This window comes from Tiliqua scincoides, chromosome 3, assembly GCF_035046505.1.
Source record: "Tiliqua scincoides isolate rTilSci1 chromosome 3, rTilSci1.hap2, whole genome shotgun sequence".
NCBI lineage: Eukaryota > Metazoa > Chordata > Lepidosauria > Squamata > Scincidae > Tiliqua > Tiliqua scincoides.
In genome coordinates this window covers 215,241,665-215,256,070 of record NC_089823.1, presented here as the reverse complement: position 1 = coordinate 215,256,070, position 14,406 = coordinate 215,241,665, and the positions used below count along the sequence as shown (strand labels likewise).

General features: G+C 42.5%; 1 protein-coding gene and 1 pseudogene across 19 annotated transcripts in view; both read right to left on the bottom strand.

Annotated features, from left to right (window-relative positions):
* The window catches only part of MBNL1 (muscleblind like splicing regulator 1), a 188,473-nt gene that overhangs the window by 98,184 nt on the left and 75,883 nt on the right, over positions 1-14,406 (bottom strand). The window lies entirely within an intron of this gene.
* Positions 13,099-13,217, bottom strand: LOC136646587 (5S ribosomal RNA; annotated as a pseudogene).

Genomic DNA, 14,406 nt, shown 5'->3' with positions numbered 1-14,406 from the left:
GTGCATTATTGTGGTCCTTGCTTCCTCATGTCATGGGGCTGTAAATACAAGACAGGTACATTAATTGTGGCTCCCTATGGCTGTATTATATTTCAGCACTGACCCATGTCATCTGTGTCCCGTCACCTCTGGCCCTACCAAGACTGCTGCTTTTGAACCTGCCACTGTGTTAAACTATCATCTTGCCAAGTAAAGGGGAGTGTTTCATGTCATTTCAATGGGGAAAACATTCTGAGGGCCAGGCCACAATACAAACGTGAGTTCTGAATCCTATACACACTCTGTCACTCTCTTATTCACACAAACATTCTGATCTACTCCACTACCTGCTAGTTCCCGCTGAGTAGCACACTGCCAACCCTTTTCTCTTCCAACTTTTTGTATACCTGTCTCCTCCTCATTAATGCACTCATGGCGCAATCCTAACTCCTTATGTTAGTGCTTTCCAGCACTGACATAAGGACAGTGCAGCTCTGAGATAAGGCAGCAAACATTCTCTTACTTTGAGGAGGCCTCTGTGAGTGACACCCAACTGCAGGATGCAGCACATGTCCCATTGGTACCACTATGCCAGTGCTGGAAAGCACTGACATAAGGGGTTAGGATTGTGCCCTCACTGTCTTTGTCTCATGCATAACCTATATCCGGTGTATATATGCTGGTCATCATGGACAACAGACGTACCAGAAATAGCCAGGAAATATCTGAACATATTTCCATGTTACATGTAATGGTCACATGCTCTATACAACTTGGAAGTATCTTAAAAGTTTTAATGTTGAAACTATTTTATTTTTCTCCAAACAGCAAAGGAAGACAATTAGCCTCACCCCTACATGCTTTGTAATAACAATAAGATCAAAACCTAGCCCCACAGATAAAAGCATGTCTGGAAACTCACCATACGCCTCTTAATATGAGAGAGGGCACTTATTCAGAATACCCTGAAACATGACTCAGACCTGACACACATTCCATTTACTGCAGGATATGCAGATCATAGAAACAACCCATGAGGAATCACTTCTTTCAATTATAATGCAAGAAGCTGGCCCTCTCCAGACCTGCCATATAACCTGGAAAACCCTAAATAATGATTGATGTTTCCTAAAAGGAACAGATTTGAGATTCTGGATCTCCACTTGAGTAAGCTGTAAAACTACCCAAATAAAAACTACCCAAATAAACAGGAAAACAACAATACATTTAGCCCACATCTTACACATGATTGACTTGCACAAGTTCAAGTATATGTACTCTCACCCTACAAAAAAAAAAAAAAAGAGCGAGAGAGAGAGAGAGAGAGAGAGAGAGAGAGAGAGAGAGAGAGAGAGCAAAACAATAATTAAAATAGTGCAGCGGATTCTACTCCACTATTCCACTTACATCCCAATTCTGATAGTCTGCTGAACCACCAGAATTGTACTTAGTATTTATAAAATACATTTCAATTATTCAAAGTACATCACAGACATTGGTCCATTTCAGACGACACGGTTTGCTGGATTGTGAATGAGAGCCTATGTGAATGGGAAACCAAGTAGCTCTTTGCAATCTGGTCTTATTTTTTAAATTTAGGATCTGATTTTGATCCCGTGGGGTAGTTAGAACATTGTATCTCTCTGCTGCTAAACAACTTCAGAATGTGATTCCCTGGCCACAATCCAACACAAAATTAAGGACATTGGAAGTGCACTTAATTCTTTTGGATTGTGGCCCTGTTTATTTTTTAAACAAACTCTGCCCAGATGTCTAAAACTGCACATCTGCTAGGAATTTCACAATAAAGCCAACTTTCTGAACTGAAAACATACTGCTTCAATAACAACCAGAGGTTGCTACCTAACTATAAGACTCTCACACACACTGTATTGCCAAAGTAAATTGAAAGCAGCAGCTATGTAAGGGTACAGAACATCAGGGGACTAACAGACGCTGTCTCAGACATCCGTGTTGAAGAAAAATCTGTGCTTCTGTATCTGCAGGAAAAGCCAAGTAAATAGCATACATAAATGCACAGTCATGGACAATATGCCATTATATTGAACCTGCCGCAAATAATATTTGTGCTCCGTATTTTTCAGTAACACCGAAAACATCTTTAACGTTTATGGTGTCTTGCTTAATTCCATTAAAGCCATTTCCGTTCACCCAGTAAAAATGACACAAGATTTATAATTCACATTACATGGCCACATGTAGAAGCCATAAAGGCCCAGGAAATATTTGGAGGAGCAAATATCCTGCATGTACAAAGTCAACTGGGTCATGAGGCTGCATTTTTTTCAACTGACAGTTACAAAATAATAATACAAAAATGCTTATGGTATAGTGCCTTCAGTGTTCTCATGTGAGAAACATGTTAAATAAATAAAATAAAATTTACAATAAACTGTATTTTGTATTCTCATTTTCCTATTAAATAAATAGGGGCATGATCCAATTAAAATCAATGGGGCTTAAAACTGCTTAAATTTGCCTGGATGGTGCCCTAGAAGATAAATTAAATTTTAAAAAAAATTAAAGGAATTGAACTTCAGCATTGTTAAATTTCATTCATTTTCATGTCTTTATTTCATTTAAGCAAGAGCTGCAATCAACAGAACTTAATTAAAAGGACTGGCTCTCTCTAGACCCAAATAAGCAGCCATTCAAGTGGTCAAACTTGAATTAAGCCAAAGCTTGAATGATAATCCAATGACATGACTCTTCAAAATTCATTGTTTCAGCTTTGTCTACATGTAGATCCAGAGAGTCTTGAATCATTCTGTCTTTCTTGCCCACTAGTAATATCTATTTGTTTAAAAAAATCATTTTTACCTTATCTTTCAGTCTGGCAACCAAGACAGTTTCGAACCTAACAAGACAATCCTAAAAACAGAAATTTCATGTACCATGCACACAAATGGTGCTATATTAGTAATAACTGCAAGATACAAAACTACGAACAAATTTAACAGTTCCAGCCTATGCAGAACAAACAACATGCATATGGAACCAAATATATTATCATACTTTTCTCTGATTCCATAAGTATTTTGTTCTGGATACGTTGAAACAGAGAGGAAGGGAGACCTCTCTGACCAAAGACACAGCATTCAAGATGCAGAACCAAGGTCACAGCCAGGTTGTTATGAACAGAAGTGGTCCTTCAGATATCCTAGTCCCAGATCAACGTTGGATTGAAAAGTATACATTGGATTAAAAAGGATACATATAAACGATTTCTTCCACCACGCATTCTGTGCATAGGCACTTTACTGAAGAATGGTATGTTTGACATAGGTTGCTAATTGCCAATTAGTCAGAGCAGTTGATTGCTTTTCAAGAGGGGATTTACAATAGCCTCTTGTAAAGTCTCTCAACATCTCTCAATGACACACTGATAGTTTCCGACACTCAATAGATTAAACCTCTGATAAAGTTGGGAGGGCATGGATCGAGTGGTCCAAAGAGGAAATGGAATCAGAAGGGTAAGAGAAGAAGAGGGAAGCAATTTATGGCTTTGAGATGCATTGCATTACTTTTGTCAACACATGTTCTCAAAATGTGCATCTTTAGAAAGTTAGAAATAATCAGCAATGTCCCAGGTAGAAATTCATCTGTTTATCTTTGTACAGACATAGGCACGTTTGTGGACTGTGCACAAGTTACAAATGACATATCAAGTCTCATTCCTGTGCACAATTTAAGAAAAAATGCAGAGTAAGGTTATGTGAGAAGTGGCCTTGTTTTTTACAGTAGGTCCAGGAATGAGAATCTTGGCTGTGTGCGCTTGTAATGTGCGCAGCTAAACTTACTTGGCCCCATTCATAGCATGGGTCAGGAATGAAAAAATAAAGGAAACTGGACGAGATTGGCCTATAGCTGATCCAGTGGGGCTGTTCTTATGTTCGCTCTTCCCTTTCTGCAGTCTGAGATTAGCTGGTTGCCAATTTTGGGGAGATGGGAAAGAATTTTTTGGGTGTTAGCTGTGTTGGCTGTGGCTGGTGGTTTTTACACCTAATCCAGAGTGGCATTTGGTTGGGCTGGCAGATATTGCCATTGCACTGTTTTTGTTCCTGACCTACCTTCCTTTTGGCAGATGTTGTAAAGCAAAGAAAGATAGATGTATTGGCGACCTTCAGTCTCGAAAGACTATGGTATCGTGCTCTGAAAGGTGGTTCTGGCACAGCGTCTAGTGTGGCTGAAAAGGCCAATCCGGGAGTGACAATCCCTTCCACACCGGGAGCAAGTGCAGTCTGTCCCTGGTCTGTCTCCCTGGCTATGGGCCTTCCTTCTTTGCCTCTTTGCCTCAGACTGCTGGCAAAGTGTCTCTTCAAACTGGGAAAGGCCATGCTGCACAGCCTGCCTCCAAGCAGACCGCTCAGAGGCCAGGGTTTCCCACTTGTTGAGGTCCATCCCTAAGGCCTTCAGATCCCTCTTGCAGATGTCCTTGTATCGCAGCTGTGGTCTACCTGTAGGGCGCTTTCCTTGCATGAGTTCTCCATAGAGGAGTTCCTTTGGGATCCGGCCATCATCCATTCTCACAACATGACCAAGCCAACGCAGGCATCTCTGTTTCAGCAGTACATACATGCTAGGGATTCCAGCACGTTCCAGGACCGTGTTGTTATGAACTTTGTCCTGCCAGGTGATGCCGAGAATGCGCCGGAGGCAGCGCATGTGGAAAGCGTTCCATTTCCTCTCCTGTTGTGAGCGGAGAGTCCATCACTCGCTGCAGTACAGAAGTGTACTCAGGACGCAAGCTCTGTAGACATGGATCTTGGTATGTTCTGTCAGCTTCTTGTTGGACCAGACTCTCTTTGTGAGTCTGGAAAACGTGGTAGCTGCTTTACCGAAGCGTTTGTTTAGCTCAGTATCGAGAGAAAGAGTGTCGGAGATCGTTGAGCCAAGGTATACAAAGTCATGGACAACCTCCAGTTCATGCTCAGAGATTGTAATGCAGGGAGGTGAGTCCACATCCTGAACCATGACCTGTGTTTTCTTTAGGCTGATCATCAGTCCAAAATCTTGGCAGGCCTTGCTAAAACGATCCATGAGCTACTGGAGATCTTTGGCAGAGTGGGTAGTGACAGCTGCATCGTTGGCAAAGAGGAAGTCACAAAGACATTTCAGCTGGACTTTGGACTTTGCTCTCAGTCTGGAGAGGTTGAAGAGCTTTCCGTCTGATCAGGTCCGGAGATAGATGCCTTCTGTTGCAGTTCCAAAGGCCTGCTTCAGCATGACAGCAAAGAAAATCCCAAACAAGGTTGGTGCAAGAACACAGCCCTGTTTCACGCCACTTCGGATGTCAAAGGGGTCTGATGTGGAGCCATCGAAGACAACAGTGCCCTTCATGTCCTTGTGGAAGGATCTGATGATGCTGAGGAGCCTGGGTGGACATCCGATCTTGGGGAGAATCTTGAAGAGGCCGTCCCTGCTGACCAGGTCAAAAGCCTTCGTGAGATCTATGAAGGCTATAAAGAGTGGCTGTCATTGTTCCCTGCATTTCTCCTGCAGTTGTCTAAGGGAGAATACCATATCAGTGGTGGACCTGCTGGCTCAGAATCCACACTGTGATTCTGGATAAACGCTCTCTGCAAGTACCTGGAGCCTCTTTAGTGCAACTCGGACAAACAACTTTCCTACAACGCTAAGGAGAGAGATGCCACGGTAGTTGTTGCAGTCACCCCTGTCACCTTTGTTCTTGTACAGTGTGATGATGTTTGCATCCCTCATGTCTTGAGGTACTTCACCTTCTCTCCAGCAGAGACAGAGGATTTCATGCAGCTCAGTAAAGATGATCTCTTTGCAGCACTTTAGGACTTCAGGAGGGATGCTGTCTTTTCCAGGTGCCTTGCCAAAGGCAAGGGAGTCCAGGGCCACGTGAAGTTCTTCTAGGGTTGGTTCACTGTCAAGCTCCTCCAGCACAGGCAGGCACTCAATGTTGTTCAGCGCTTCTTCAGTGACTACATTTTCTCTGGAATATAGCTCAGAGTAGTGCTGCACCCAGCGTTCCATCTGCTGCGCCCGATCCTGGATGACCTCGCCTGTGGCAGACTTCAGAGGGGCAATTTTCTTCTGTGTTGGACCTAGGGCCTGCTTGATACCGTCATACATCCCCTTGATGTTGCTTGATACCGTCATATATCCCTTAGCTTTATCTTTCGTAAAGAAAGATACAAGCACAAGGAAAAATTACACTTCTCTATTAGGCTGCTAAATTATGATTCTATATATCTGTCTAAGAAAATTGATCAAAACCAAAATGCCCAAATGTAATCAAAAGGATTCCATTGATAGCTCTGATGAGCTAGCTGACAATCTACCACAAAAAAACTTTGGAGAAAACCATAGGTACATCTTGGCAATGTTAGTTCTAACTTTCAGATACTTGATTCCATATCTGTATCTTTTTTCCCATGTTTGAGTTTTGCTATGTTTTCTTTCCATTCAAATAGTTCTTTTCCAGTGACATGAGTCACTCAGAGCATGCATCCACTTCTGTTCCCTTTATCTGTGATTCCTAGGATATCATCAGAGAACAGAAATGCCCTTTGGGAAAACAATTATTACCACCAGAGAATGCCTATACACAATGTTACAGAGTCCCTAGAATACCAGCTCTTTATTGCTGTCCATTCATAAGAAATGTAGCGCAAATCTGCACTGCAATGTATTCTACCATTGAAAATAACTGGAATATGCATAGGGAACCTATAAGGAAAAAGTTGGTTAAATAAGCAAAATGCTTAAATGAATGCATTCCAGCAGCTGGGGTTTGCTAAATCATGGTTCAGTGCAGTAATGTCAACAGAAGTCTGAAATATGACCCTTGACTACCTCTTCCTGATGTTAATGAAATAAGGCTGGAAACAGTTGATAGAGTGTTTTTTTTTCCCCTCCTTTCCTAGAGAGTTGCAGATGGAATGACATAGCAAGTATTTCCCTTGGTGTGAACAGTCAACTAACTCCTGTCTGTATTCACGGATTTTTGCAGATTTTTGTCATGATAAAAAAAAAAAAAAAACAACCTGCAAAGCCTGTCTGACTGCACAACAAAAGAATTGAGAGGGTGTGCTGGAGGAGACAATACCTCAGTCCAGGGCTAACATCAGAGGAAGGCCACACTGGGGTCTAACCAAGAGTCCACACATCCCTAAGGGCCTGCCCAGCTGACCCCTGAAGCCCCCTTGTATCACCTTTATAGTGGGCAGTAAAGTGGCAATGCACTTGGGCAGAATGCATCACTCCACTGCTTCCTTCCAAGCACAAGTGGCTTCAGAGGGAGGGTTAAAGGAGCAGCATGAGTCTTTCAAAAGTCCCTCTTATCCGCCCATCCCCTGGTCAGCTTGGGTCTCCTTCTGCCAGGAGATTCATATGATAAAACATGACAAGAGTAGAGGAAGGAGCTCTCTTCTGGATTTTTACCAGAGCAAGCAGCCTTGTTGCCTTCATCAAGATGGGGAATTGGCAGCCCAATCCTAATTAACCCCCTCCCTGCCACCAAAGCAGCTGCACCAACAGAGCGCACAATGCGCACTGAGGGAAGACAAAGAGGCCTCCGCAAGGTAAAAGAATCTTTGTTCCCTTATCCTTGGGCAAGCCTCCACTGCCTCAATGGATCTCTTCAGATCTGTGCCAGCAAGTGTGATGGTATAGTTCTGAGGAGAGTAAGAGAGAGGGAATGGAGAAAGGAACAGTCTATGATACCAGCACCAGTTGCTGCTGCTGGTATCTACCCCCTCCCTCCAGAAGCTCTGTTCGGCGATTAGAAAGCTTAGTTAGGATTGGGCTGCAATTCTGATATTGGTTGTTTTTACCTGAACAGAACATACATATATTCCTTGGCGAGTTTCAGTTGCTTTTAAGCATGTTTTTCCTCTGAGTAGTTTACAAAAATTTCTCATTCTGAATTTTTATCTTATTTTTCTCTTATGACACATTTTGTTGCTGTAGGACCCGACTGCAATTAATACTGCCCTTGAATGCTAATGTGAATGTTTATTTCTTCCCAAACAGATCTGTATCATTGGATTACTAGAGATTCAAGAGTTTATTTTTATTTATGTAAAACATTTTTATCTCTTCTTCCAAGAAGCTTAGTGGGCTGCATGCCTGTATCTTCCCTAGGACTGAGACTGGATGGATATACAGGTTGAGAAACCTTATGGAATTTAGATCTAATACAGTCACCTCCCCATAGACACAGGGGGTACATTCCTGTTGCTATCGCAGATACCTGAAACAGCAGATAGTAGTGAACCCTCTACATTCTTATTGTGTCGCTGCAAAGCATTCTGAGGCATGACCAGAAGCTGCAAGGTCGTTACTTGCTATTCTGGGGTGCTACTTGGTGAGAAAAGGATCCAAAGCAAGCCTTTAAGACAGCAAGAATATTAACAGGAACCAGGCTGCAGATAGAGATAGGGACAGAGACAGGAAGCAGACAACATAGGAGGCAGCAATAGGAGGGCTGCAAAGGGGACAAATGAATGAAGACATTTGTCTTCATAACTGAAACTGAATAACTTAAACAGCAGAATCAGAGTCCATGGATTTGGGGGAGACTACTGTACCTTTGCACATTTGGCAAGGGGAGGGTTCTCACTTTCTAACTCTGAGGCACACTTCCCCTGATGGCATTCTCAGTTCCACAGCTTTTACTAAGCAAAAATCTTAACTCTTCTCATCAGTGTTTAAGGTCTGATTTATCTGTGACATGGGTTTAACTTCCCTCCCTTGTCATGTTTAATGCTCACCACATGCTCAGGCTCATGTTAGTATAACAGTGATCAGCAGCCTAGACAGATGTGCTGCTTATGCTAGAAGGGCATGCATGAGCAATGCTTTTAAATGAGCATTATCTGCATGGCTTATTTTTTTTCTTTTGAGCACTGTCATGAATAAATTGGGTCGACATTATTGCTTCAAAGGATAGCTGAAAACAATCTGGGACCATTGTTAGAGCACAGGTTTTACTCACAGCTCTCCCCACCCTTCTTCTCAATCTTTTCTTCTACCTTCTTTCCCCCTTCATTTCTTTCATTTTTTTAAAAAATGTTTCTTGCTTGTAGTTTATGTAATTACATAGCTATGCATGCTATACTTTGTTTTGTCCGGCTTTCATAGGTTAGATCTGCGGTTTTCAAACTCTCTGGGAGTTTGAAAAGTGCAGTAAGTTCTTGCAAGGGAGGGGAGGGAGGCAGCGGGGGCGGGGGGAAGGCAGTGACGTGATCCCCAGGATTGCGCCGCTCAGGGGGGCTGCAGAGACTGGGATGCACTCATAGTCCCTGTAGCATTGTCTTGGGGGTGCGGGGAGCCCTGCACGAGTGCTTGCAGGGCTCCCCAGCTGGTTTGAAGTGAAAGTAGCGTGATCGCGCTCCACTTCCGCAAAACCAGAAGTGGAACGCGATCGATCTACTTTCACTTCTAACCAGCTGGAGAGCCCTGCAGACATTTGCGCAGGGCTCCTGGCACCCCGGGAAGGCTGCTGCAGGGATTGGTGAGTACATCCCAGTCCCTGCAGCCCCGTTAGCGACACTATCCTGAGGATCGCATTGCTTCCTTCCCCGCAGAGGCCAGGGCACTCAGGCCAGGGCATCGCAACGCCCCAGTCTGAATACCACTGGGTTAGATCCAAAGGTGTCTTTTGTGAGATGAAAATAACTTCCAATTGCACAAGACACTCTTGATACCTACAGATGCCTCCCCCCACAGCAATGCCTTCCTGCTTCAGCCCACAATTATGAAGAGAACACCATCCCTCAAGAAAGGATTCTGTTTTGCAAGTGGAATTCTGCTTATACCTCTCTGGATCTAACCCCACACATTTTGCCTAACACTTGAAAATTTGTTTTAAAATTCATTTATATATCAGAAGGGGAAATTGTTGACACCGGGACCAGATTAACAATCATGGGTACCAGCAGCACAGAGGGTTTGCAGCTACATAATAAAAAGCTCAGAAACAGGATCATTTTACCATTTTGACTATCCATGCTAAATATGTTGACCGACCCCATTTGTAAGATATAAACAAGTCAAAGGGTAGTGAACTCTATCTTATCTTACACAGTACTCAGCACACTGCGCTCCAAAAATCTGAATTATTTTTAAGCCTTGGGGACGACTGCTTAAGTCATAAGTATCAAACCAGAGATGTGAGTCATTTATGCATGGTCATCCTTAGTACATAAAAATAACTTGTTTATGCTGATGTTATATTATACTCCTAACTGCACTGCTGAATATAGGCGGTTAAGCTCCTGCTTATTTGAAAGGCAATATACATTATGAAGAAATGGGCCGCCTGTTCATCCATAGCAGCCAACTTATGAAAAATCAAACCAGTTACTTGAGCATGAAAAGGTGCAGATATGCTGTACATGCCAGGTTAGAAGTAGTGAATGAACTTTCCTTTTGTGTATACTGTATACTGTTTGCATAATTTTCTGCAAAAATCATGACCGACATGCCTATTTAGATCTGTGCCAGCCCAACACATTTAGGCCAGGAAGGGAACATAGGATATTGGCAGCACTGCTGTCAATATCTGTCCCAGCCCACCCTTGGCACATCCCCAGCCAGCCCAAATTACTGCCCCAATCCTTCCCCAGAGTGCCCCAGAACACCCTCCATGCTGATTTACCAGGTCCGGTAGGGGCTGGGTGCTCCATTGGCACACACCCAGGGTTGCCAGCCATTCATACTGGTGGCCCCTGCATTGTCTCTGAGCTACCCACTAGTCGATCAGGCCTTCTGTCAACCGAACACAAATTCCGTCAGCAGAAGGCCTGGATGAGATTGGGCCATTAGCCATGTAAAAGGCCAACAAGGGAAAGAAAAGAGAATTCATGCTAGAAAGAAGAGGTGCGCATTCCTACAGTTGGTTCCCATATGCAACAGCCAGTCTGACATCTCACCACTATAAACCACCAGTGCTAGATCTGTTTGAATGGTTTTTATTCACTAAACCTCCAATCTTTAAGAGGCTCCAGTTCAACTATGATATTACCAACTAACACAAGTAGTAGTCACCCTATTAATGTTTGGTGACATGCACTTGCCCCCAGCAAGTTGGAAGAATGCAGTGTGGACATTTTCCAGATGGGTTTTCAACAGCTCTGTTTTTTACATGCAGCTGTCCCACTGGAACAATTCTATATGATACACCAATAAAAGGAGTATATAAAAGACTGTGAAAATGATATATGTAAGATATTAACTTTCAAAGTTTAATAATCTCTACAGGAGACTGAACCTTTCCGTTTTCCTCCATATTTCTTGGGCAGCGTAAATTTATAGGAAAAACAGTTTCAGCTGAGAACACAGAGAAATTACTTTAACTAAATCACACATGCGTGAACAAAGAATCTGCTATTAATAAAAATTAACAGACGAAAGGAGTGAGCAGAAATACAAAGGAGAAAGCCTAGGGAAACTCTGAAGGAAGCTGCTGGCAAACAAATTTAACTCAACATGAAAGGAGTATTGGGGGAAAAACTGACGGAATGGAATAACAGGAAGCTTAGTCAGCTCTGAAAAAAAATAAGAGATTTTTGTGAGACAGACACAGAAAGGGAGGTCATTGTACTTTAAGCAAGAATAAAGGCATAAGGATGCCTGAATGCTTAAAGAAACAAACTCAAAGTATATCTACTGAGTTAAGCCAAAGTGGGTATCTGCCTGCCATACGAAACGGCCCACAAAATTGCCCGCCCCACCCTCCCTCCACCTCGAAAGCATGTTTACGACATCTAGCGCCAGTGTTGAGCTCAGTACTGGCACTATGGCCCCTTAGAATTGGGCCCTAAATTGTATCGTTGATAAGATCTAAATTGGTAAAAGTTGCCTGGAAAGCAAAGGAGACTGCTCTGGCAGGTTGCACAAAACAAAACACCACCGTGTCATTTTTTTTTTAAGTAATTAAAAACATACAAAGTAATGAAAAAAAATGACATGCATTAGAACATTTATTTTTCTGAATATTTCCCTTTAGAATTTTCTAATAGGACACAGACAATATGGAGATGCACTTGAGAAACTTCAAAGAGTTTTTGAAGCAAACCAGAGTGCTAATTGAAAGACCATCTTAATTATGAAATGTTTCGATTAGGTAGGAATTGAGCGAGATAATGATTAAGGAAGAACTGGGGAAAGAGGTTAATCCTACAGCCACCCTCATACATTTTAATTGTGACACAAAATGAAAGGGAGGATCTCTTTCCAAAAATTAATCAGTTACAATAAGTGAAATATAATCATTATCACAGTTCTTCAAATATAACAGCTTCTGTACACAGACAGAGCTTACTCAGCCAATATAACACATTGAAAAAGAAGAGAGAAAAAAATTATAGAAATGCAATATAAGAAGAAAAATACAAAAAATACCAGATGAGCCAATGGAAACTGCAAGCTGTTGTGATACAAACTTAGGATGCAATCCTAACTCATGCTGAAACAGCAAGGCCAATGGGCCTGCGCTATATTCAGCATGAGCTAGGTTGGAGCTGGGCTGTCACTCAGAATAAGGGGATTTTATTTCCCTTACCCTGAGAAATGCCCCAGGCAGCCTGATGAGGCTATTTGGATCTGTGCTCACGATTTTGTGGACACAAATCGATCAGCCCATGTAAAGCTGCTCAGACTTGGCACAGGGTCAAGAATCCAGCCTGCACTGTTGTGGCCTGTCCCACCCCCCTCCCAGGTTTGATCTGCCTCCTGGGCTGCCTTTCCTGTGTCCAAAAACGCCTCTTGCTGCCACCCTCTGCCATCCCTTGTGCCTGCCTGCCAGGGCCAGCACAAACTCTCCCCATTTGGGCACCACTCCAACATGGTGGGGCCAGCGCATGTCCCTTGCTGGCCTTGCTTCTTCCCATGTAGCCGCAAGTGTGCTTTACAGCATGTTCACTACACTCAGGAGCTGGCAGAAGGGACTTGTGCTGACTCGGGGGGGGTAGGGTTATGCTGTAGCATGGGCATCTTTCACTGTATTTCTCACAATATCTGCTAAAACTAAGAAAGAAAAAACATTGGCTGCAGACCTTTGCGGGCAACCATCATGGCAGAGTGAATGGTTGGCAACCTTCAGTCTCGAAAGACTATGGTATAGGCCTACAGCACCCGGTATTCCCAGGCGGTCTCCCATCCAAGTACTAACCAGGCCTGACCCTGCTTAGCTTCCAAGATCAGACAAGATCAGGGATGTGCAGGGTAACATTGAAACAGCAATACTATTGAAAAAGGAATTCAGGAAGGATCCAGGAAAATGTAAAGAGGTAAAAATCATAATGAAAAATAATTAAACATGTAGTTGAACAAGCCTTGCTGAAAGAGAGCCAGCATGGTTTCTGCAAAGATACCTTCTGCCTCATTAGTGTCTTGAGGTCATAGAGTGTGCCAAGAGACGTGTGAACAGAGGTAGTCTACTGAACACTGCATACTTGGATTTTCAAAAAGCTTTTGACAAAGTCCCTCACCAAAACTTGAGTACACTTAGCAGTCATGGAATAAGGAGACAGATCCCTTTATGGATTGGCACCTAGAAGCGGAAAGTAAAAATAAACATAATTTTCACAGTGGAGGGAATAAGAAGTTGAGTGTCCTATGTATCACTCTTTAGAAGTGACATGGTAAAAATCTAAACAATGAAGTGGTACAAATTTCCACCTTAAAGAAAGATAAGAACTCCAAAAGTTTCGGTATAAGGATTAGCAAATAACACATGTGATTCACATTAAGGACTGTTTTAATAGAGCACATGAATGAGCAACAGAAAGGGAAAGGAGAAACAAAGCCCTTCGGAATAAATCAGCTTCACTTTCTATTTCTAACTGACCATTGGAATTCCCCATTGATACTATTTAGTTGCACCTATCCTTTGTTGATTTCCTACATAAGTACGTTCTACATAAGTGGGCTCTGAGGAAATTTAGACTTCAATAGATGTTCAAGAAGTTTTTGCAATGAATGATGTGTGCTTTGGGGAAAAAGAATTAGGGCTACCCATTTACTCAGGAATATTATAATGCTAAAGAAGCATTATAATTTCTGTGTACATGTTATTGATCAAATACATGTGTGTGACAGCGGGGGACATATACTTGACTGTGCAAGTGTTTTTAGTGTTGCATTCTATAGGTATTCTGTGTGTAATTGTGTGAATTCCAATGATGCAATGCAAATGTGTTTGTGCAAATAGGTATGGATGACTAGGAGCATATGAACAGCAGAAGGAGAGGACAGTTTTTGATGCAGCTCATAGTCACTTTTAAAATGCATAATATATACCCAATGCAAAAAAAAAAGAAAAGAAAAGATGACCAGACCAATCTAAAACAAGGCCCAAATATGTCCGAAGAAGATACCTTGTGGCTGAGTAGCCGTGCCTCAACACATCAAAAGATCTGACACTATGGA